At 46.6% G+C, this 25,788-nt stretch overlaps 1 protein-coding gene across 2 annotated transcripts in view; it reads left to right on the forward strand.

Moving 5' to 3' along the window:
- The window catches only part of LOC138513465 (CD9 antigen-like), a 314,801-nt gene that overhangs the window by 105,847 nt on the left and 183,166 nt on the right, over positions 1 to 25,788 (forward strand). The gene's annotated exons all lie outside the window — the stretch shown is intronic.

The raw sequence follows: 25,788 nt of genomic DNA on the forward strand, positions 1-25,788 counted from the left end.
GTGAGCTCCTGCAAACGCACTACTTCAGTCTGTTGGAAAGCTTGAAGGAACCCGGTACTAGACTCCTTACCTAACTCGAGTCGGCACCTACACAGATATGCGAGGGTGGGCTGCTCACAAGTGTGAAGTAGCTTCACCTCCTCGCTTTTTGCGGCGCACACAAGTTTTCAATATAGGTTTGTAAGACCACAGCACCTACTTCTGCCAGACATATGTAACCGTCAACGTAGGTCAGTTTGTGGAAACAAACGAGTGCAATTTCGGCTTGCAATCAAGTCTTTCTTTTCCTTGCAATGCAAGGAGACCATCGGATTATCCCTTTCAGAAAGATGGCATGGCATCATCTGTTAACTTTTTGTATAGGTTCCACGGACCAGGAGTTTCTAATTACCACAAAGCTAGTGACTCTCGTGAGTCATGACCAAGTATAAGTAGCACTTCTAATCCATGTTCAGCCTCTTGCCTGCACGCGTTTCCTTTCTGAGAGACACTTGGTCCTCTCTCAATCTATATCCACGCTCCTATTTGATCACGTGATGTACTCCCTTGGGTCTCATACTGGCAGAGCTGGAAGGCTCATGGATATTTGCCATCTGTGAGCAAAATCATTCGCCACCTCCTTTCTGTACAGGCAGCCCGCCATTTTTTACTCACAAGGAGTCAATTGTCCTCAGCCAATGGTTAGTGCAAATTTTGCACACTGGTGATATCTCGTTGGTCTGTGAGAGTGACTCTGTAGTTATGGGTAAGTGGAACTTCCCATAGGAAGAGCATTTTATCAGATGCTTTTATATTTGGTATAATTTCTTTATTTTGCGCAGAGTCTCGAAACTACACCAAAGATTTTTATTGGAAAGTGTTTTGTGCGCTTGTGTCTAGGGGTGTAACGTTTTGGGGAGGGTAGTTACTCAAAACTTGTGTAACCCATTCATGTTCTTTATAGGGAAACATTTGCATTCAACTGCAGTCTCTAATACTGGAGCTATTGCTCCCAAAACATTGGCAAGATATGGCTTCCGGTGCAAAGGTGTGCATTTGCTATCTGGTGCATATCCTTTTTGTTTTTAATTAAATTGGGCAAAATGCTCTTTGAACCTGGACCATGTCCGCAGAGACTGGGTAATTTTCAGGGAACTGAATTTGCCGGTTAACGTTCTTGGACCTGGTCCGGCGAATCTGCATTTTTTTAAAGTGGCAGCCAGATGGTACAGTTGAAAAACAGTCGAGCTCCCAAGGAAAGTGGTGCGATATTGCTCAGAAATGGCTAAAAACTGCATTTGTTTTTCATTGGGGCCCATGTTTCAGGTGCATGGTTCTCTAGCATTAACTGCAAGTTTGTTACGGATCTCTCACCTGCCTGGAGCCCGCAATCCAGGTCCATGGGGCCAGTATTAACCTGCGGACTGGCCATGGCCACTGGAGGGGTACGGCCAAGTGACAGCTGGGCATGGATGCAGGGAATGCTCACTGGATAGGTTGGGAGTGCCTGGGCAGAATATCAGTTGTAAAAAGTGGCTATTTACTTCAGAATTATTGTACTGCTGCTTCACAACGTCTTACAATGGAAACCCATTGCTCGATTGATGTGTGCTACTGTTTGTAGACCAAATGGAAGTTTGCCAGCTACATCTCTTTATCATGCATTAGTCGGGACTAGAAGTCGCATAATGCATTTGGCAGAAAAATGATAGCTCTAAATGAGCGCAGTATGGGGAGATGAGCAGCGACTAGATGGATTATCACATGGCTGATAGTAAAATCCATGCTAGAATCCATGCTAGTCGGGTCTCCTCCTCAACTGTACATGGGGAATTTAACGGGATGGAAAATGTGTATGGCCGTGGTGGTTTTATTTATTTTTTTGGGGTTTTTTTTTTGGTTCAACCAAAAATCTTCACATTTGTTCACTAGTACAAGATAATGCAAACAATTAACACATCTCTCTGCGGTACTCTGCCACCTGTAATGCTACCATGCCGTTTTCTGTTTTTGTTCCCAATGTAACTGGTAATAACTGTCCTCTCCCTTCAACATCTATATATGATAGGATATATGATGGTTATTTATAACGCGCTTAATACCCAAAGGTTTCTGAGCGCGGACCCGGGAATCGAACCTGTGGTGCTCCTCGTCTTGCTTCCAAGGCGAGCACGTTGCCCCCGAGCTATCCTCGCAAGACAATATCCATAGAACGCTAAAGCCCACACTCCCATGTCCCCCCAGGTCTATGCATAAGTACTCTATAATTACAACAGGTCTGTCCAATCTTAACCATACAGAGGTCTTGCAAGCATATGCAATGAAGGGTGAGCACATCTTAATGAATGGTTTCATGTCATCTCGAACGACCACCGTCATCTACATACTGAGCCATGTCCCAGATAGAATAGTACCACTGCAGTACCTAGGGCTTTTTCTTGTCTGCATATTTTTTTGCAATACAATGTTTTGCACATATTGGCAAGTTTGCGTAGAGGCTCCCCACTTTCCCCCTAAGCTTAGCCTCCCTGGGACAGGTATGCTGAAAAGTGCTGCCGCATCATCTAAAAGGAGGTTGAATCTCAAGATTCCAGTGATTTTTCAGTTTCACTTCCTGCCAGAAATGTTGTAGATGCGGGCATCCCCACCATATGTGCACTGCTGTCACCGCTCCCCCTCCATCACTTCGAGGAGTTATCACTATGCATTTTGTGCAGTTTTTCTGGTGTGTAATGTCCCCTATGCAGAATCTTGTACTGTAGTGCCTGGCTTTGTGTGGATGTGCAAAAGCACAAACCCCCTGAATAGCCTGTAACCCTCCTCCCGACCCCAATTTAGCGGTAAACTGCCTGCCTAATTCAGCCTCCTATTTGCTGTTTAACTGCCTCGGCTGTTCCCCTTAACGGTATCTGTCATGAACCGTCGTCTACATCCTTTCCGGTCCTCCTGGTCCCTGACTCGCAGAGGATTGCATGCAGTATTCCTTCCGTTCAGAGCGGCCATGTTGGAACGCTCCGGTTCAGTCTATGCGTTCCACGCTGCTCATCCTACAAGAGAGACATGCCCCGCGTCTCTGCGCGTCTCAACGCTACAGCTACCTGTAGTCGGACGTGCTTTGCCGGAGTTCGATCGGGACTCTCGCTTGATTCCTTGTTCCCAGCTCCTTGATTCCCTGTCCTATTCCTACTCCTGGAAAACCTTCTGTGCTCAAGTCACGTGCCTCCGAGCGTGACTTGTTTACTTCCTGGTGTTACCCTGGACTTTCTGAACGCTCCTGGAAACTGAACCGCTATCCTCACGCTGGACACCGAAGATCAGCATTCGGGTCTACACAAATCCCGGACCGTAAAAAAGAAATCCCTGAAGGTCGCAAGTACCCAACAGAAACGGGTGAGACAGGGAGAGACTTGTGACAGTATCCTAGAGGATGTGCGACCCTTGTTGGATTATTTTTTTCAGATTAATCTCTCCCGTTCTGTGTGCTCTCTAGTTGCCCCAATCTGTTGGTATGTGTAGTGATCCTCCCCAGCAACAATCTCGTCTTAATTGCATGGATTCGTATAGATCTCAGACTTCCCTCGCCCCTCCTGTTACCCATCAGTCACACCTGCTGTATTCGATTCCCAGCTGGAAGGCAGTGTTTCTGAAAAGTGGGGTATGTGGTGACTGCTCTGGGGCTAGATGAAGCAGGCTATTCAATTTTTCTCATATCTCTAGTACGTACTTCATTATCGGGTTTTCCCTGAGCCCTTTTGGCCTATCCTCCCTTCTCAATCACGGGATCTTCAGATATATTCCCCCACAATTGCTTGTTCCATCTTTACCCAATGTTTCCCATTGCCTTGCCTTCCCCATTCCACCAAGACCAGTAGTTGCACAGCTTGAATATTTTTTTCTATATTCAGTCACCCTAATCCTCCCTACCATTTAGCCATATAGTGTCCCCTTCGTAATGCACGGTTTCTTCCCATTCCATAAACTCCAAAAGGTGCTTTTCAATACCTGCAAGCTTCTTCCTGGGAACTGGGAGTAGCAGTGGCTGAAACATCCAAAAGACGGAGTAGAACGTTCACTTTCTCAATCGCTACTTTACCAAGCCTTTTGGCTTGCAAGTGTTCCTCTCCTCCTTCCCAAGAGATTCAATATTTCAGACTTCGAGGAAAAAAAACTTTGAAGCCAGATATAATAGTCTGCAGCGTTTGCTCTTGGTCGGTAACCATCAATATTACGGCATCTACAAGGCCTATTTTATGAGTTGGCCCACATAATCCCTCAAATTTCCCTGTTTTTTTTCTTATTTGATGTCAAATAGTTCCATGACCATTGCGAAGAGGGCGCGGGGGTTAGAGGACGCCCTGTTTTGTCCCCCTACTTATGGGAAATGGATTTGTCAATTGCTAAGTGTTTTGGCTTAATCATTTTCAAGAATTGCGATTCCCACACCCATTTTATGCAGCGTCTTAAACATATATGCCCAATTTACACGGTCGAACACCTTTTCGGTGTCGAGCGCTAACAGCAGAGTTGGTGGTCTTACGGCCACCCCTAGCGACTTTGATATGCAGGGTCCTTCGTATTTTGTTGAAGGTGTGGCAACCCTGTATAAAGCCTAGTTGATCTTGCGACATCAAAAATGGTAGGCCACCTCCAGCCTTGCCGCTAGAACCCTAGTATACAGCTTAGCATCTGTGCAGTTGCTCTATAGGAAGATCTCGACTACAGATTTCCCCCCAGCTTCAGAATCCGTGTAATATGGGACATTTCCTTTGTGGGTGATGTTCGATCCTCCTTCCTAAAAACAGGTCTGCCAGGCAGCGGCTCAATTGACGGCTAAATGTCTTGTAGAAGCTTGCTGTCAGTCAGTCTGCTCCAGGATCTATGTAAATTAAACTACTTATTGCTCGTTGAACCTCCTCCCTCGCAATTGGTGCCTCCTAACTGTCCCCGTTTGAGTCTCCAAGTATTCTTCCTGTTCTCTCATCGCAAGACTCCTCTTTGTAGAAGTCTGTGAAGAACTCCTCTACCACCCTTCTTACTCTTCTGTCGCTACTATTCACTTCCCCCCATCTTCCAACCCGGTGATAAAAAATTGCTCCTCCTTCACTCCGACGTGCCAGCATTGTACCCACCTTGTTTCCATGGTCTGTTTGCATTTAAGAAGGGTGCTCTCTACTGACTGTCAGGTGCTTGAGTTGCCAACGTGTGTGCGCGCCAGCTGCCTGGCAACCCTATTGGGCCCTTTCTAGCTTTTCTATCTCCTTTTCACGCTCTGCCTGTCTTTCTGCTGGCCTTTCTCAGTACTTGAGCCATATCAATTAAGAAACCCCTGATATGCCCTTTAAAGTCATTCTACTTTTCCATTCTTGCAAACCCCCTGGTCTTTACCCGCCTCTGCATATTTACCTACCTCAGCCTCAATCAGTGCATTCCTTTGACCCGCAGGAGGTAATATTCTATTTTCCATTTCCCTTTCCATTTTCTTAGTCTACCCTCCATTCACTCCAGGGATATGGTGCATTGTCCGAAATTGTCATTTCATATACGTGCTGCATGGGCTGCCTTTACTATCCCTTAAGTTGCAAATATATAGTACATTCTTGAATCGGTTTTATATTCATAGGAATAGGATAAGTCCTTCTCCTGGGGATATTCAGCCCTCCAGGTGTCCAATTTTCGACTCTGCACTCTCCTTCTCCCCTCACATCTCTGACTTCTCTAAGAAGTCACACTACCAGCTGCACCTCCTTGGAGGTATTCTTCCTTTCTTCTCCTTCCCCCAGAGGCTCACTGTGTCCAGAGCCCTAGTCCTCTCTAAGCTGGACTATTGTAACAGCCTCTATCTAAATCTGCCTGCCTCCACTCTCTGCCCTCTGCAACTTATCCAGAACAGGACTGCGAGACTTGTCCTTGGCCTAACGCCCAGGGATCGTATCTCTCCAGGACTGAAATTTGTGCACTGGCTCCCAGTGGCTGCGAGGATTAAGTTCAAAACCCTCTGCATTGTACACAAGGGCTTCTGGGGTCTGAGGCAGCAATACCTTCAACTTTCGCTTTCAAAATATCTTCCTTCTCGAGCTCTTCGCTCATCTGCCTCAACTCCCTTGGGGTCAGTCGCTTCTCCAAGCAACAAGTTGGTGGCAGGTCACTTTCTGCGGCAGGGGCCTCTCTCTGGAACAGCCTTCCTGCCTCCCTGAAACTCGAGAACCATCTCCGGTTCCGAAGCACCTCAAAACCTTACTCTTTGCTTCTGCTTTCTCTCCTCCCCTGCTGAATTCCTGACTGAAATTGCACTGGTTACTTGTCCACCCTTTCTGATCTCTGGCCCAGGCCCCGTCAATTGCCCAACTGCACTGCCTCCCTGGCAACCCCTGCACCTGGGGACCGTTCTGCTGTATCCCTACAGTCCCCCTATTAACACTTATGTCTGCACATTCTTGCACTTGCCGCTGGCTGTTTATTTGTTTTATTTATCTTATTTATTCCACTTTCCCATGTACTGCACTTTTCCCACTCCCTTCCCCCGTGCACTTTTCCTTTCCCCCTTCCTGGGGGGTAATTCAGATCGCGCACTTGCACGATCTGAATTACACCTGGCCTAGTAGGATCGTTGTCTGTCCTCCCTTTGTTCCCCTTCTTGCCTTATCGCGCCTTGAAACACTTGTGTATAGGCGCGTTATAAATGCCATATCATAATCATAAGCCCATTCTTTCAATCCTTCCTCTTAGCTGTGTCTAGATTGCCCCTGGAGCATGACCCCCCCCCCACCTCTCCCCAGTCCCTCGAGAGTAGCGGTCCTGCTGTGGATCCATAGTCGGGTTGAAATCCCCTGCCACCACCCACTCCCCTTCTCCAAATTTCTCCTGTTCAGTCATGCATACTTCCAGAAATTTAATCCTGTCCCTGATTTGGTGCATATATCGAATGTTACCGTTTACCATCACGTACCTCCCACCCGGGTCTTTCTTTACAGTGATGTCCATCAAATTAAGTCGCCTGTGTAGAAGGATGGCCACCGCCAGACCATTTGTTCCTTGCATTGGACTGCTACTGCATTGGATACTCCCTACTACCCAGGCCAGGCATCTCGCATCACCCTTTAGCAGGTCTGTCTTGCAAGCAGATGGTATGTGCCTTTCCGCCCACCCCCTAAAGAGTTCCCTCAGTATGCTCACTCATGTATTCTGGCTATTCAGCCCCTAACATTCCATGATTCTAACTTGAATGATGCTCCATTTTAATAAGAGATTCTGTCTTCCCCTTAAGATACCTGCTTCATACCCAACAAACCGCTGCTGCCTGCCAGACCAGTCGTTTATTTGTTTCATAGAACTGTCCCTTGTACTACAACCACTAATTTCGCTGGCGCTTTTGTCCATGTTCAAGGTATGCCCCCCTTTCGTGGATCAACAGCAAATGCTCCCTCCCATTCCGAACAAAAGAACTCATCCCAGCCCCCGAACATCTTCCAACATCTAACTCCCTATCATGGTCATGAAGTCAGGGGCACAGGCATGCAGGGGTCACATGCACAGGAGACCTGGGTGGACACTGTCCTGGCGCCTTTGGCGCCAGGCTCATGATCAAAAGTAAAAAGAACATCCATTTAACATCAAAAAGCTTTTTTATGGACATAGCACTTCAGCTGCATTAACCTTGAACATTCCATCCATTAAGCAGGATGCATTAACCTTGAACATTCCATCCACTAAGCAGCCCCAATTGTATTCTTGGGTGTGGCTGCTAATGGATTGCCTTCACACGTGCTTACTCTCTAGGAATGGCAGGGTGTGGCTGCTAAGTCGGCCCTAAGGGGCGTGTCCACGATCTCGGCTATATAAGCTACCCCGATCCTCAAGACAGACGCTTTGCGTTATTCTACACTTGCAAGCAGTGTAACGCTCACTGTCGCCTGAGGTCAGACTTACCTTTGAAGATCCTGCTTCCTGCCAGCATACTCGCCAACTGGGGGAAGCTGTTCTTACCTGTACATCTCTTCGGTGAACCAAGTATTCATCTTTACACTTTCCGGAATGCCGAAATCTACATCTTGGCACCGCAGCACGACACGCTCCATCGTCGACAGCAGCGCCTGCAAAGAAAAACGGAAGACGAGGTTAGACATGGAATTGCGCTTCGCCATACTTTGCGCTTTTCCTTAAGCCATCACTTACCTGCTGTCGAACATTGTGGTAGCATCCATCTTCCATCCGGCCACGTCTCGCATCTCACAGCTGCATTGAGGCCGCATTTCCATCTCAGGGAAGAAAACCGAAGAGACGACATTGCGGGCATAAATAGGGGCAACATATAAAGATATTAAACAGAACGAACCGCATCATAAGAGCTCAAGAAAGACCTACCAATCATATGGAGAAGCATAGTCGCAGCTGGACTGGACTAATCCTGATCAGGGATCAGTGAAGGAACTAGATCCCATTCGACGCGCCCCTTCCAGATGTAGCTGGACGGAGAGTTTATCTTGCATAATCCACAGGTGAGCTTTATGGGCCAGCATATGCTCACAGAAACCGTACTTTGGAGTGAAGGGTTTGAGAGGTACAACAATCGCAGATTGGCGCACTCACACAATGTTATGTCCATGCAGGAGCAGTATCGCCATGTACCACCGCTCACAGCTTTTCTACTGAGGGAGAGGCCTGAAGGGGGTGATTCAAGTTCAAGGAGGGCTACAACTGTGCCTCGCCGCCGCCGCAGAGACCAGGTGAGCGGAACACTCCCCTCCGGTATCCGCATTGAATTTTCTTTCCCCCAAGATTCCTCCCGGCTACCGCCAGGCCTGGGGGGGGGTCTCAATCCCTGCTTGCTCTCAGGCCAGTCCACCTTATATCAGCACTTCTTACTGCTCTTCGAGGTCCACTATTGGCGGGCGCCTGCTCTTGCACCTCTCCTGCACGTCTCTTCTTCCTTTCAACCTATTTCTGAGAACTTCATCCCTAAGGTCTTCAGCCCCTCTTCGACCTGTGAGACAGTCTTTTCTTTATTGCCCACCCAGAATTGTAGCTTTGTCAAGAAGAGCCATCTGCACCTCCCAATCCTATTGGTGAGTTATTCTGGTGGGGCCCTCAATGATTGCCTGTGTGCAAGTGTCGCTTGTGATGGGTCTCGTTGCCTCGGATTTGTTTCCTGGCACGCCTAGCTGCATTCCTACGCCTTACCCTTGAAATTGTGCATTTTCACTAGGATGTCTCATGGCTGCACTCCAGTGTCAGCCCTCCGACCCACTCGGTGTGTTCGATCAATCTTCACACCCGCTATTGCCCTCAGGCTGACAGTCCTGCAACAATCTCCCGCACACTCCTCTAGCTCTATGCCCTCTGTTTCTTCCTTAAGGTCTTTATTGTATGTTGTCCCTCCTTGACCTGATCTCCAAGGCCTCACATTTCTCTTCTTATATACATATCCTCTCTTCTGTGCTTGTTGCCCCATCTCGGGGATCTTCTCTGCAATATCTGTAACTTGACCCTCTATTTCAATCGCTCTGTCCCCCAGGCTTTCAATATCCCTCCTATCCGCGATCGCTTGAGCGAGGTCCCCTTTTCACCCCCCTGGCTCGCAAAGCGAACTATAGATTGCTCAGTATTTTTATTATTCACCCCCTGGCCACTCTCCTTGCTCTTGGCAAGAAGATTCCTCCTCTTTGGTCCCATTTACATTGTGCCAATTGCTGCAGTACTTGTCTCCAGAAGTGTTGCCCAGCACACCACTTTCAGTTCAGATCCCAATGCGCTTAGCCTCTTCCCTCACTCCGTTACATTAACAGTTCTGTGATCCTGCTGCCCTCTCCTTGCCACATTCACAGTAGAGGCCTGTAGAGGCCCTGTGTTCACTTGCCAAAAGTTCTCTCCATATTCTCCTGTGTCCCCAGACTCCCAAGGGCTATATTCTGGGCCTCGAGCTCCACCTGCCTCCCTCGTTCCGGCGCTCCTTGCAACTAAGCAATCTTTCCTGCTGCCTGACTTTTATGCTAGGCCACCATTGGGACTTGGCGTTCCTTGCTGCCTGCTCGTGCGGCTCCCCTGCTCACTGGGTTCTCGATCTCGGTCCCGCTTTTCACCGGCAGTCACTCTGCTCCTTTTTACAGCTAGACACCAGCGGCGCCGCCTGTTCCGCCGACTGTTCTACTGAGGAGTTACCTCCGCCTCAAGGTCCGGTGATCTTCTCTGCCTCGCCCGGCCAGCGCCCTCCTTGTGCTCTGCTCCAGCAGTGGCTATTCTTGCCACCAATCCGTCTACTCCTGTTCCTGGACTCGGGCTACTCCTTGCTGCATTGCACCGCCTACAGAGCTCCCTAGGTGTCTGCTCTGTCTTGCCACCTCTCTGGGCCAATATCAAGCACCGAGGTACCCCACGGCAGAGAAGTCTCCATGTTCCCTGCTTCTCAGATTAAAACCGACTCCCTTGGCACCTTTCTGCCTCTTTCTGGACTGGCTTGCACCCCCACTCCTCTACCTTCCGCCAACCATCGCCGGTGTTCTTCCGAGTACTACTACCAATGGCGGGTGAGTAGAAACATTTGTGTCGGGAGCCTTCTCATGCCATGTCCAGCCTGCTATCTTGGCCAAGCCCCCTTTTTTGGTGTTTGTGTGGTTTTGGTACTGGAATGGAACATTAATCATAAGCGCTGCTGTACTTCACCAAACCTGCTTTTCTCCCTAAGACTGTGCCCCATATAATGCAAAATGGCCGTTTCTTTTTGCTGGGTGTCTCGCCGTGTTGTCTTTTTTTTTTTTCGAATGCTGTTCTAATAATGACAGGGTCCCTGTGCTGTTAGCCGCCTGCATATCGCCCACACTCTTGAGCTTTGGTGCTCTCTGGACTCCTGCAACATGTTGATTCACACCTTTCCAGAAGAGCAATCCATTGCTGTTTAACATGCGAGAGGATTTGGGGAAGAATCATACCAGCAGTGACCATTTTATTCACAGAATCTATTCAATGGGTTGTTTGTTAAACAGTGCTACTGTTCACATCTGATAGCACTCTTCTCACCTTTTCCATGCTGTGTCCTCGCCACAGGCCGCCTTAAAGCTATGTTGCTTTGCTTGAGGCACAAGTGCAAATTGAAAAAACAATAAATCATGAATGACAGTTAAATAAATTAAAAAAAGCTTCAAAACCTCATTTGCATACTGTGCTGTCCCTGTTGCTTTGTTCCAATACGTACTTTTTACTAATTGGAATGATGGAAGGTGCGCAAATCAGTAAGGCATCTACGTCCCATGGCACATTTGGGGAGAATGTACTCTATGGGATCACTTGCCAATTAACTGAAGAATTATGCGTGGGGAGGCAGAGCCGCAAAAAAAGCTTAAATTGAGGGATAGGCTTGGTGATGTACATCTTTTTCTTGGGAAATATTCGTTTTTTGCCTGGTCAACTGCTCAGGAGGGTGTGAACCCACGTTCTCTTCATGCTAAATGATGGTATGCGCAAAGACTCGCTGGGTTAGGGTAGGACCCATCGATGAGGAGCTAACGTTCTATCCCAAATACTTGCTATTGGTTACATTTACTTCCAATAATGCCTTTTGTGGGACATATTGTTGGAAACCAGCTACGGTGCCATTACTGGGAGGTTTGATATGAAATCTGCTGACAACTTCACCTTTAATACTGGCCGTTTCTGTATATTCTGGTCTCAGTGCACGGTTACGACTGTAGTCCATTCTGGAGCCAGTGACCATTGCCCCCACCTCTAGCATGGTGCTGGGGCTAAGCAATAGACTATGGCCATTTTTCCTACTTAACAATTACCGCTGCAAACCACAAATAGGAGATGTGTATTTTGGAGGGGTGATGAGGCAGCAGAATTCTTGAGGGGGAAAGTGGTGAACTCCAATAAGGACGAGCCCATGAAGTGTTAAAATACAAATGGCACACCACTTGACTTGATTAGGGCGTTTTCCTCTCTTCCTAAGAAATGTGGCAATCTTTTTAGTAAAGCAAAATGTGCTCCAGTTAAGGGAAAGACCAGGTCATTGCAATCGGATAGGTGTAGGTAAAAAAAAAATGAGGGTACTTAACGCGGATATCCTGGACACTGAGGGTATTGGACAATGATGCATAGATTATAGGTGCAAACTAACAGCGAGGAAGCGGGAGATCGGCTGTAGTCCTTGGGAATTGCTGTGTGAGGCTGCTCTAACAATAGCAAGAACCTTTGGCAGATTGTCGCCAAGAATTGCCCCAAGCTAGACTTTGGACAGCCACAAATCCCTGAAATATTTGTCTTGGAGCAAGACTGGGTTGCACATATTGGTTCTCTTTACTGTGCACATGACCAGGCTGATGGGGATTCCACTAAGATAATTCTCTTTACTCAATTTGTATATGCAACTGGATCCCTTTACTTTTGGGGAGCTTGAACGAGTTATTGACGACAAAACAAAGAACCAGGGTCTGATGGAATTCCAACTGACCTTTTTCGTTCATGTTGAGCTGTGCCCCCTTTCCTGACTTGCTTACTAATACGATCCTGACCAGCTGGCAAAATGCCACAATCCTTCATATTTATAAGGGCTCTAAATCATCCCCACCCTTACTGGATGGACATGTCCGATGTTCTTCTCTGGTGTGATCATGAAAAGGCTTGAGGAATAGGTCCTGGGGAAATGGTCCTCTTCAGATACCCAGCTAGCCTTTATGCCTAGGCCGGAACTGTTAATCAGTGCTACGCTTGTATCAGCTGGTCTCAAAGTAGGTCGTCCTTGCAGGAGCCCCAATCTACGTGGCATTTATTGATCTTAGTTTGGCTTTTGATCATGTGGACAGGACCCCCATTGGAAGACATTTGCGATATATGGACCTTTCTGTTGCCTTCCTGGATACATTAGAGAGACTACGTTCTGACTAGGGTCCGTGTGAGGTGGGGTAACAAGGGTGAAATTAGTGTAACTGTCGACGTGGATCAAGGGGTTCGGCACACCCCTGCTATTCAACTTGAATGTAAATGGTTTGCCATCTTTCCTGGAAACTATACACTGACGTGCGGGCAGGCAGATTCCTGTCATGAGTTGTGGCGATGTTGCAGCTTTGCTGGCCAGGAACCAGAGGGATTTGCAGTTTTGACCCCTTGGGGTGGGAATGAAGCTTAATGCTGACAAATGCTATATAATGTTTCACCCAAAAACCTCTCCATAATCCTACAATCTTCTTTGATGGCCGCAGATGTTTGACAATGTTTTGTGTACCTTAGCGTAACGTTCCGCAGCCAGCTAAATTGGAATGACAATGTAACAATCAGAAGTCCTAAAATGAAACCATCTTCTGGCAGTATTTTTAGATTTGACAAATCGCTGCAACATTTTTCTATTACCCATACAATTGCCTACAGCAGTAAGTGTGGTTTCTGGTGTGTATGGCAGTGAACCTTGGCGTGTGGGCGGTGTGATCAATTCTGCAGAGTCCTTGGAGGACCCTGCCTAAAGTCTCCTCCTAGGTGGCCAGTGGGATGGCAGCTGCTAATTGATCCTAACCCTGGGGGTGGTGTTAGCCAGGTGGATCACTAAGAAGAAGGGTTCCAAAGGAGTAGGAGGGCTCAGTCAGGATAGATGCAGTATTCAACAGAATATCTTGTGGCTTGTTGTTAAAGTGAGACTTAGCTTTTCAAAACAACCCACTTTGGTAGTAGTATGAACTGTTATGATCAACATGGGAGTAATATATATGACCAAGCAACTAGGTGTTGCGAGAAGCTTCCTGTTTGCCGCCGTCTCCCCTGACCATTTTGTGGAGCTGCACAAAATATTTTAACATTAAGAAGACATTTGAATTTCATATTATGGATTCCGGTGCTTTTTTCCTCCGACCGAGAGCTGCTGAAGTAAAATGATTGCCTTCTGATAATTACGATTCTCACTTGGGTTTGAGCTATGAAGCTAAGAATAGTCTAGTTCCTCCTCTTTCCCTAAAGGTGTGGTTAATAAACATAAGGAAGTAAATAAGGTTGGACTTGAAACTTGTGATGTAAAAAGTAATCTGAGCATTTGGGACTCTAATGGCCCACACCTGAGCGGGACTTTTTAATATTGAAGGCCCCCTCAGGTGCAGGCTATTCGAACATGATGGGGTAGCAGAAGTAGTATGCAAATGCTGTTGCAGTAGCTGCAGACGCCAGAGCCACCGCTATTGCTGAAGCAGATGTGTGTTCTGAGAGGGTCTTCGAGGCAGAGAAACTGAAGTGCAGAGGTCCCACGGTGGGAAGCAGTGTTTTTGTAAGCTGTCCACTACGAGAGAGCTCTCGTTGTTTCAAACCTTGTTCCGGTAGCAGGCGAGTACCATAGTGCATGAGGAGCAAGATGGGCTCCTTATCAGAGCGGCGTGGGCCGCGAGAATAAGATCACCGCTGCCAGAGCTTCAGGAAAGCAGCTGCAGTGGCCGCTGAATTGAGCAGACTCATGGAGGGAGACCAGTGAGTTATCCGTTCCTAGGTAACCCTGTGAGGCTCTGTAATTGACCGCTGGCTGTTAACATTGATTTTGAATACCGAACTGATCTATTTGAATACTGAACTGATATAAAAGTCGCATTGCGTTGTACTAACTGAAGGAAGGCTAAAGAAGAAAGGTTACAACTACTGTTGCCAAGGCAGGGAGGGGGCAATATTGAACCAAGTTAGGAATTGCATTGCCTAGTTTAGAGGGGGCAATACTGAGGACAAACTATAACCATTATTGCCAAAGTAAAAAGGGGGAACATCTCAGAGTAGAGCATTGCTAAAGTAAAGAGAACAATATTGCATAATGATTGTAAGAGGCAATAGTTGAGCCAAATGAGCACTGCCTTTGCCAAACACAAATACAGTAAAGGGTCACTGTTATTTGGTGTGCAAGTGGAAGTCAAAATTGGTAAGAGAGGATCCCTCTTGGGAAAGGTATCAAGTAGGAGATGAAAGAAACTTGCATTGACTATGGCTGATAAATCAATGGAACAAAGAGCATTAATGTGTACTTTATCTTTACCGAAGTTGTTGTTGATCTCCATGTGATGGAAGTCGATGTTGTTAAAAGTCAGACTTCTACAAAAGTGTGAAGCAAGCCTCAACACAGAGTACTTGTAATAGTGAGTTTTTGTCCTGGCAAGCAAGTATAGCAGGAAAGGGATTGTTAGTAGTACTGGCAGGTTAGTGAACCAGGGAAAAGACATTGTGCTTTTGAAGGAAAGCAAGTGGCATGTACAGAACTTGATTACAAAATGTAGCCTTTCTCATTTTGAACTTTGGTTGTTAATCATACTTTAAACCTGGTGTAGGGGATGTGGCTCAGGTTATAAGGATAAATAGTTACCAGGTTTATGTTGAACATAACTATTGTAAAACCTGAAATACCATGTTCTACCTTTTTGAGTTTAGTGTATGTAGAAGAGTGAGGGATAGCTTCCTTTTTTATTATTGTTTTCCTTTAGTTCTGTTTTGATAGGCAGGGAAATCCTATTTAGGTTAGGGATAGCGAGGCATTTATCACACCCTTCTGAAGTAAAACAATTGCTAATTGTGGAAACTTTTAACAAGTTGTCCGCATCATATTCTGACCCCTCACAGGGGACTTCAAGCAGAGGAGAACTTTCTGCTCCCATCTTTTGGGAGTAGCTCTGGCAGTAAGTAGCATTTTATAACTCATCTTGAAGGAGGTCTCCTTTATATCACTGACACCCCTGAAGTGCAAACCTGTTTTTTTTTTTTTGGGCTTTCTCTGTGGAAGGGCAAGGAAGATAACTTAACCAAAGTTCTGATTAGCCACTTGTTGTCCCTAGGTACTATCTACAAAGTGGATTGGTTATTTTATATTTTTTTTTTTAAAACTCGGCTCTGTGGGTTTGGAAAATGGTTTTTTCCAACCCAGCATGCATTGCTGATGTCTGCAAAGGAACTCAAATACTCCTATAATCTGTGGAATAGTGCGAGGGAGGATGCAAATCTTGCAAAACGGATTTTAAGACGGTCTTCCCCTCTCACCATTAACCGGGAGGGATGGGCATCTTGATTTTGTGACACACTTTTTCCACTGCTCACTCCTGTGACGAGCTAGACTAAATACGTTGCAGCTAAAAGCTATATGTTGCCATTGGTCAGGAACCCATTTTAGAATGACCTGCTGAAACTATAAAACCAAAGCTTTCAATTAACTATAGGAGGTAATCACTGGAAACCTTCTTTTATGATTATATTGTGCCTCCAACACCGCCCCCCCGTCGCCCCCCCCCCCCAGCCCCTATGCCGCTAGTGCTTTTCTGGCACAGGCCTAGAATGGAAGAACCAGTCTGTGTTCTTCATGATACTAAAGTACTGATTGATAGAAAATACTATATCTTCTACAATTGTGTTCTTCTAATCTTATTGACGCAGATTTTAATGTCTTATTTTTGTTTGAAGTTTTATGTATTACAGTTGCTAATCCGAAACAAACTATATATTCAATGCTCTCCTCATTTAATGGGTGCCTTTATTAAATGGTTGAAATTTAAAAAATGGACATTCAGAAGGTTCTAATTCAAGACTTTCGACTGCTTGCTTCACCCCTTACCCCCAGCTGAATGTTCTAATTTGTTGTGTCCAATACTTGGGCTATAATGTGCACCTGAACTCTTATGTGCCTAATAGCGTTGTTCCTTTGTGTGTTGTGGTGGTGGCATGCAAGTCCCAACGATTAGTCTCCGTTTGAAGGACCAGGAGACGATGCATAGTTGCCAAATGATGCAGCGTCCTCCATGGCTGTAACAAAACAGTTTTTCCGAGATCAATTGTAGCCAACATTGTGGTTCGAGATATTTTACAGTGATTGGCAGGTGTTGTGAGTTTTTGGGTGCATTTACCAGAATGTCTGTTTGACTTTCAGTTAAAGTTGTGTTTAAGTTTTTCAAGATGAACTTTAAACAATTTGTTACTGAATAGAAGTATGTAGAAGGGGACGCTCAAACCATTGATCGTCGAGTTTCAAAAAAGTAAAACAAAACCAGCACTAAAAGGTTACTATTTTTATTAGGGAATTGCAAATAAAGACACAAGCATACTATACACAAGCTGCAAAGACCATTATTTTTCCCATACGGCTACCGTTGAGCAAAATCTGTAAGGTCAACTTGCAACTCGGTGCACACCGTTGCAAAATATTGCGGTTCATCCGGAAACCAGGGCCAACTTCCTTGCGAGACGAGCGTAAATAAAGAAGTTATTGTAATAATGTCCCAACCATGCCCCCAGGGAGAAACTCTTTGTTTGTCTTTCCAAAGCATGTGAATCTAACACCGATTCATAAGCTGAAGCCTGACTTTCCTGTTTCCTATAACCGTATTGCTGTGCCCCAAGCATCCTCGTGGAAGCTAGGCTCAGCAGTACAAAACATGAATGTGCCCAAAAATGAGCAGTTTTAGCATCGGTGGTAGTTTTTAAAATTTAGGAAGTGAAGCTAATGGGGTTTATTTTATGTGGCCTGGCTTAAAACATAATGCCAATGTTGTGCTGCTTGTGCAGTTTTCTTTTTCCTGCAGAGAATTATTTTGACCTGACAAAAAATAGTCTTGGTGGGTGGTAACGATCTCTGCCCCACCCCCACCCTCACACTAACGTTTTGCGTATTGCTCTGCAATCTCACCTTACTAGGCCATTCTGGATTTGAATTTCTCGACGTTTCCATCCCCCAGCACACGGTACTCCTTTGTTTTATTTGAGTTCTCCCCCTTTTGGTCTTTCCAGTGATGCCTAGAGTTGTTAGTTACCTGTCCTAGTGCCTTGGCTCAAGAAGGATACCTCATAAACCACATCACTCGCCTCCTCTGCAGTCCTGTAACGCTTATTTTCTCCTCATGGAACTCACTTAATCTTGGTCACTCTGATGCGTTGCTAGGGAGGGGCTGAGGGGGCTATATCCCTGGACCCAGTGGTCGAAGTGTACGAAGTAGTGGAACTATGTCCCCTGCTGGCCTGCCCCTACTCCCCAGAAACTCCATCGCCACCAATCCAAAACCCCAAACAAACAGACCTGCTATTTAGGGGAATGTGCAGTGCAGTGCACTGAAGTGCAGGCTTCAACTTCTTCCTACACTTTTATTTTAAAACAATACCATTCGAGAACGTTTTTAACAAAACAAAAGTATAGGAATGGTAAAAAAAATATAGGAGCACTGCTACCGCTCACTTCAACCTCTGCCTGGGCCTTTTGGTTGTAGCCCTGGATAAGAGCTCGGGGGGCTAACACCAAAAGGCAAGCTAGCCCGAGTCCTGACAGTCGTGACTTTAGAATAGCCCTAAAACGTTTCTAGACGTAGCAACTCCCCGGTCACTTAAATCTTTGTGCGCTCGTGTCCAGTGTGCATGGTCCCTTTTTGTCCCCTGGACCTCCTTATCAACGGATGCAACCCAACCTTTTTATTGCACTGTAAGAGTGCAATTGAGCATACAAATGTTTGTATAGAATTGACCATGGTTTTAGTGGGGGGGAGGGGGTGGGGAAAATGTTTTCATCGAAAGAGTATAGTTCTGATGTTCTGCTTAAATCACATGCTGCTTACATTCTATTTACAGGAAGCAGAAGAGCAACAATCTAAACTATGCTTTAGCTGATTTTAGAGAGATAAGGGACAACAGCATACAGTCTACATTAATTTAAAATTAAGTAAAGCTGGATCATTGAAGGAATCCGAGTGTAACTAGTAAGGCATGCAAAGTATTTGCCCAATTATTTAAAGTGCTGCAAGTGTATGCTCATTTGTACGAGATGATGAAATTGTATGAGATGAATTCCCCCCCCCCCCCCCCCCAAAAGGTGGAGGGTTAAATTCGCTGCACTCTGCGCTTTGGGATTTGCCAGGAAATAAGTTTGGTTCACTTCTCTGTTGAAGGGCCTATGGACTTTGGGGCTGTGCCTGGGTTTATTTCAGGACTGTCACACATTCATACTCTGACTGGATCTGGTGCTGCACCAGCAGTTTGCTGAAGGCAGACGTCTTGAGAAAAAAAGAATCCGTTTATAGGGCACTGAAATTGGCTTGTTTAGGTAGGAGGGGATAGAACGGGCCTAATGATAGTTTACAGTTGATACCATGTTTTGTTCTTGGCGTTCTGTTTTCTTGTTTGGTCTTAATGTTCACTGTATTTCAATAGAATACAATCATTTTCTTTAAAAGGCCCAAATCTTGTGGCAATCCAGACTACAGCACGAAGGAGAACAAGGCACATCCCCTCTGATCAGCCAAATTGCACTGGATCCAACTGCATAATCTATTCCCTATTGTGCTGATATAAAGGGGCATAGACATTATGGCGAAGCGAAGAAAATGGAAATTATGGAAACCTGTTTTGGTTCCATAAGTCAAATACACCACAGACAGTCCTTTCTTAACTGTCCTCTGCCAAAAGTACACAATTTGACATTGACCGCTCCATCTGTGTGAGAAAATGTGTTTTATGAAGGTTTTATTCTTGCCACGTGATTCTTGTTCTTATTGACTAATGTCTGTCCAGAAGTCACACCTTTTTAGATGGTGCACATGGGCTACATTTTGTGAAGCAACTTTTTTTTTACATATATCCCAATTTTGCTCATTGAGATTATTCGATCAGAATTTGAGCACTAGAGTGCCTTTCTGTGAGTGACTTCAGGGGTCAAGTAACGTGGAACAGCTCAGACTGTGGGCATTGAGGGTGGACAATACAGCCATGCATAAAAAGGAAACTGCCAATTCTGGTTGCCATTCGGCAGGATCTTCCCAGGAAGACAAGATTGGGTAGGTGACTGAGAGACCATTCTCTTTAAAAACTGGATAGTGGAGGGAGGCCTCCTTCCCTATTGCAATGATTGGATCTTTCTTCTGTAAGATTCTTGCACAGTTTAGGGGGCCTGACTTATAGAGGAGGTCCAGTTTGAGTCCAGTTGTTGCAGGGTTGTTCCAGTAGAGTAGACCTGGGTCGCCATTGATTTTCATGACGACGATGAATATTCTGTGTGCTGTGATCTGAAATGTATTTAGTCATTTTGGCTTCTCTGACCCATCTCACCAGATTTAGAAACTTAAGCTAGAAAGTCCATCCTGGATGGGAAGGCCCAATTCCCAGATGGGTTCACGCATTTGTTTTATTAAAATCTATTACAAGGTCCTAGTACAAACCAAATTCTAGAATTACCTATCCAATGCTGGGGTGGTATCGAATGCTATAGTAGAGGTGGTTACAACCCATGCATCACATTTAGATGGAATTGTGACGATTAGCCGTGTATGGTATTGTTTGTTTATATAGCGCCTATACACAGGCAAGTGTTTCACAGCACTCAAGGAGGGTGGGAACCTGGTGGGGGAAACAAACGGTTGTTCAGAGTCCTTGAAGTTCTGAGACGATAATAGTCTGCACAGGCAGAGTACGTGCATTTTTAAAAAAAAATACATGAACAGTTTGGGAGACAGCAAAAGGGCCTGGCGACTATTCAGTTTTACAGTCCTATTAAGGGGTGCACACAAGGGGATCAGACATACGATCTTCCGGCATGGTGCGTACGAGTTTGGGGGGGGGGGTGAATAAAGTGCACCCGGTCAGTTGATGCTGGGATAAGTACAGAGAGACACTCTCTAGGGTTAATTTCTCAAGTGCATTGGGTGGGGTTCAAGGCCCTGAGGCAATTGCAAAAGAGGACTGGCAGGGATGTCTGGGACCATTGAGACTGAGGTACAACCGGCGGCTAGTCGGCGTGCTGTAAGGGAGACGGGGGGGGGGGGGGGGGGCGGGAGGGGGTCGGGGGACGGACAGAACTGGGTTAGTAGGGTAGAGCGATGGAGGAGGAAGAGGAAAGTCTTGATGAGTTTTCAGAATTTAAGGCGATCGGCTCAAGACTGAGGGCGGCAGGGAGGATATTGGAGGGAGGCACCTGTTGAGGATGTGGATCTCCCCCCAAATCACTGCTTGGCGAACCGGCTCACTCGCAGAAGGTTGGAGGTAGATGACCGGAGGGCTTGTGAGGGACAGTATTTAGGTAGGCAGCGTTGCAGGTAGGTAGGGCCCAGGCCCCAGAAAGTCTTGTGAACAATGCAAAGGGTCTTGAATTTTATCCTTGCAGGCATGGGGAGCCAGTGAAGCGATTTCAGCGCTGGAGAGATGCAGTCCCTGGGCTTGAGGCCAAGGATACGTCTTGAGGTTCTGTTCTGGATGATTTACAAAGGGCGCAGGGCAGAAGGGAGGTTGAGGAAGAGACTGTTGCAATAGTACAGCCTGGAGAGAACCAGGGCTCTGGAGACGTGAGCCTCTTGGGGGGGGGGGGGGGGTGTGAGACCAGGTAGAGTACCTCTGCGGAGGTTAAGCTGATGGTTATATTTTTTTTGAGATGTCAGAAATGTGAGAAGAGAAGGAGAGATTGGAGTCAAAGATGACCCCTAGGTTTCTTGCTTCGCAGGTGGGTGTGGGCGCAGTGCCAAGAGAGGCTGGCCAGAGCGAGAGTGGGAAAGCTGGAGCGCTGTCACGACCCTTACCCCCGACCCCTACTGACAAGCCCACTTGCCAGGAAAGGTAAGGTTTCGGGGTTCCATTTAGGCCTTGGAAGCCTTGCATCCACTCCTAAGACTCTCTTGGAGTCAGTCCTGGCGCCTCTGGCATCAGGCTCATATTCATTGTGGAGAACATGTTTGAAGGGGGACTAATTTTCTCGGCCCTGCAGTTAACATGGAGGCATTCGCAAAGCTTGGTTCCTAAGAACTAAGCTATGCGGTATAGTGTTTTGGGTGTGGGGGCCTCGGACTACTTTGCTGGGAGGCTATTTAAACCACACCCAAGCAACCGAGCACGCTTCGCGTTACCTTGCAGACTGCAACGTTACACTCGCCGTTTCCGGTGATACCCGCGAGCCTCAGAGCAACAAGCCTGCAGAGGAGACAAAAGGAACATCATTAATAGAGTCTTACCTGCAATATCCATCCTGTCGTCTGCTCTCCAGTGAACAGCTTCTTCTGGGCACCGCATACCTACCGGAATGAAGCGACCTGAAAAGGAGAAAGACCAACATTAGAAAAGGCATACTCTGGCATTGCTTAAGCCACAAACATCATAAGAAGCTTACCTGGCTGTCACCTCCCGGCCGGCAGCGTTCCGGAGTTCCACACCCACTGGAGAAGGACAGCGCGACCTGTAAGGAAGAGAGGAGACACAGGTTAGCAAAGGCAAGACAAAGCAGCGCATAGCGCATTACTTACCGCAATGCAGCACACATCTCGCGCCATCGTTTGCCGGCAGAGCTCAAACCAACCAGCACGCCGAATCTCCCGCATGCCTAGGGAGAAAGAGGACATTCATCACAAAAGAGAGGCAGGAAAGAACAGCGCTATACAAAAACTGCTGCAATAAGACCTACCTCAAAGACACTTGAACGGGCACGCGCCAGTGAAGAAACATTTGTGTATAGACGCGTTACAAATGCCATATCATATCAAGTAACTCTGTCGCCTACGCACCCCTGCTAAGAAAGCAGGACGGAGAGCACGCCTAATACCACAAGATGAGGAGAGGGCCTAAGGGCTGAAGCCAAAGGTGTGGTGGGAGGATACTTTACCTGAGTCGGCCAGTCTTGAACCTAGCCCTCCTGTGTTTTCAGGCTAGACTTCCTCCGAAGACACCATCTGGAAATCGGGGAGAAGGTTCCGGCAACCAACCAAGGCTGAGTGGCGTCCCCGTGGATATACCTGGTGAGCGTAACAAGCAGGGGTCCCAATGGGAACAATCTCAATGGCGTTGAGGCATAGGTCGTTTGCAGTGCAGCAAGACTAAATGGCCAACAGTCGGATATGGGCATGGAGGAGGAGGAGGAGCAGGAGGAGCAGGAGGCGACTGAGGGAGCCTGAAAGATATTTGCGTGTTATCCACGTAGCACTGGAAGGTAGAGGTGAAAGTGGCAATCACACATGCCAGGGCAGCCATATAGATGTTGAAGAACCAGGGGGGTAGCCTTGATCCCTGAGGGAATCCACAGGTTGAGAGTGATTGTCGAGTGAAAGGTTCAGAGTTCCACCTGGGATGGGTGGTCAGAGGAAGGGTTAACCATGCCAGAGCCTGACCTGCGATTTCACAGGGATTCGCAGAAATGTGCGAGATGTCATATTGGATTTGTAAAGATTAGCCATGAGTCGCGTTTAGATATCGTGAAGATTAGCAACCGAGAACAACATTGAGTAGCCAATGTACTAACCCCCAACTCCTCCCCTCCTACACACATACCTTGTACTATAAATGCCCATGGGCTAGCCAAAATATACACGCACCCAACATAGCTAACACTTGCATACAACAATCCCAGGCACTGGACCATACCCTTACCGATGCAAGAAGCCAGTGTGAACTACGGGAACCTTAAACACCAGACAATGTACACATAATGTCACCTGGCCTAGTAAGATTGTTGTCTTTGTCTTCTCTCTGTTTTCCCCCTCTTGCCTTGAAACACTGTGTATAGGCGCGTTATGAATGCCATAATCCTATCATAAAACCCACACAAACCCACTCCAAACATAACCGATAGTTACAAACCACCCAGGCACTGGGCCTAACATTTACGGATACACAAGCCACTGCTTTTCTCTGGTTTTACACAGCCTTTGGCTTGTCCCGATATATCCTTCTCATGACCCCTATTGTGGTGATGTACATCTTGCGTACTGTTCACTTTGTCCTTGCCTGGTGTTTTTCCCTAGCAGGGCTTTCTTATTCACTTCTATATCTAACAGGTATATTTTCATGCCAGGGCTTTTTTGCAACTGCCTGATCTACTCTCCTGCCAGGGGTTTCTTGAATGCACATATGATTGCCTGGTATACTCATCTGCCAGGACTTTGCACAAACACACTTGCAACTTTACTTAGTTTGATTTACCCTTTGTCAGGGCTTTTCTCCTGTGGGCCTTGCACACACTTCCTGACTACACGGTATAGCGAATCTACCTGTATACTATCCTGCCAGGGCTTTCCTTATGTATGCATCGCATACATCCGTAAACGCGTTTTAACTTCTCTTTTGTTTTTCCAGCATAACGAAATGCTTTTTGGCTTCATCAATACTTCGTTATGCATGCGTCTGTCACTTGTCTATACTTTGTTTGCTTGAATGTTCATTTGCATGCAGCATGGCTGGCCGTATACCCCAGTGTCCCGGTTTCCCTTTTGGGGACTTCGAGTTCTGTTTGGCGTGTTTTCACCATTGTGCAGCAAATCGGTAAATAGCAAGCCATGTCGCCTCAACTCTCGTCACTAACTATTCGGTTTCTCAGTCTGCTTTGGTCCTTGCTGGGCTTCTCTGCGTCAGGCTTCTTTGGTGTTGCTTGACAGGTGCGAATGCCCAGGATCCCTAGGTTGACTTCTGGTGTTCCCACAGCCTCTTCTTTCACGGACTACCCTCCACCTCTTTGAGCCGATGGCTCCACGCCAGCTCCTGCAGCCCCATGGTCTCCCAGTTCCAACCAGAAGAAACGGCCTACTGCTTACAGCCATGGAGCACCACACACATCTGTCGACCTGCTTTACATTTCCCTGATTCAAGTCTGCTTGTTGAACAACTAGAGCGAAGACTGCACTCTTGGTCTTTTCTGCATTACTCTCCTCCTCTTCCTCATCCCAGTATCCTTGTAGTTATGGGAAAGTTAGTCCATTCCTGATGCTTTATATACAAAGTCTGGGTACGTGTTATTTAAGGGAAAGCCCGTTCTGAGTGTCTTGCAGGTAGATTGGAAAAGTATTTCCGCGAGACGTGATACAGTTTTTGAGGGTATATTTGCCATGTTCTTCCTAAATGGATGAGGGAAGGTGCAGCAACATGCTATTAAGGCATTGGGGGAGGGATGGGGTATCCTCAAGAGAGTAAGAGAAATACCATAGCTTGTCCGATGGTGCCCTGCTACTCCCTGGTGGTTGTCTCCACCATGTGATCCTCCCTCGTATAGCTGCTCCAGGATCATGTAGCGGCTGCCATCCCCTTGCCACATGGATGAGAGGCTAACGCTGGGAAAGGAGTGAGGACTCCATCGGATTCCTCACGTTAGCCATAAAGTCACTTGCCACCTCAATTTTGTGTTTCTATTCTCTTACTCATAAAGAGTCTTGCTAGCCAATGACTAGTGGTGAGTGCAAATTCTGAACCCTGGTTTAGAGGACCATAAGGCTTTTGATGGTTTTTACCAAATTATTATTGTAACAAACATGTTTGGTCTCTGAGATGCATCTGGCAAATTTGGAAGATTCCCATATCAGAATGCGGTTGAAAACTGCCTTCTGCAATGGAGATCAAGTAAAGAAACTCCGTAGGGGTTACACTCTCGCAGTAGTTCTCCATGCTTTTGGTGGGAACTTGGAACTGTTGACACGGGTGATCCGCAGATGCGTGAGATGAGCAAACTCACTAAACTGGTGTTCTAGGTAGGTGGATATCCTAGTTTTGGGTCTAGTCTGTTAACCTTCCTAAAGCAACAGAGCTATTGGGAAACTTTAGGGAATCTTTGGATTTACAAGGAATTATTCAGAATCACGGGGTTCAAGTATCTCACGCATAGCAAATGGGGTGTCGCTCTCCTTCCATTCAAATGAGTAGTGGACCTTTGTGGAAATGAAAGACTGGAGACAAGACAAGTGCTGCAATAATCTTTATTATTGCCGTATGGTTGATCGGGAAGAGTCAATAACTGAAAGGTGTAGTAAACCAATAATAAACTGAAAGTTCTGGCGGTTGCTTCACCGTGGGGTTTTTCCTTCCCCAATTGCCCTTGGGATAAGGCTGTGGTCCTCTAACTCGAGTTATCTAGGTAGGCCCACCACTCGGGGTTGCCTGCGTGCTCCT

Source organism: Ambystoma mexicanum, chromosome 12 (assembly GCF_040938575.1).
Source record: "Ambystoma mexicanum isolate Mex_15411 chromosome 12, UKY_AmexF1_1, whole genome shotgun sequence".
NCBI classification, from domain to species: Eukaryota; Metazoa; Chordata; class Amphibia; order Caudata; family Ambystomatidae; genus Ambystoma; species Ambystoma mexicanum.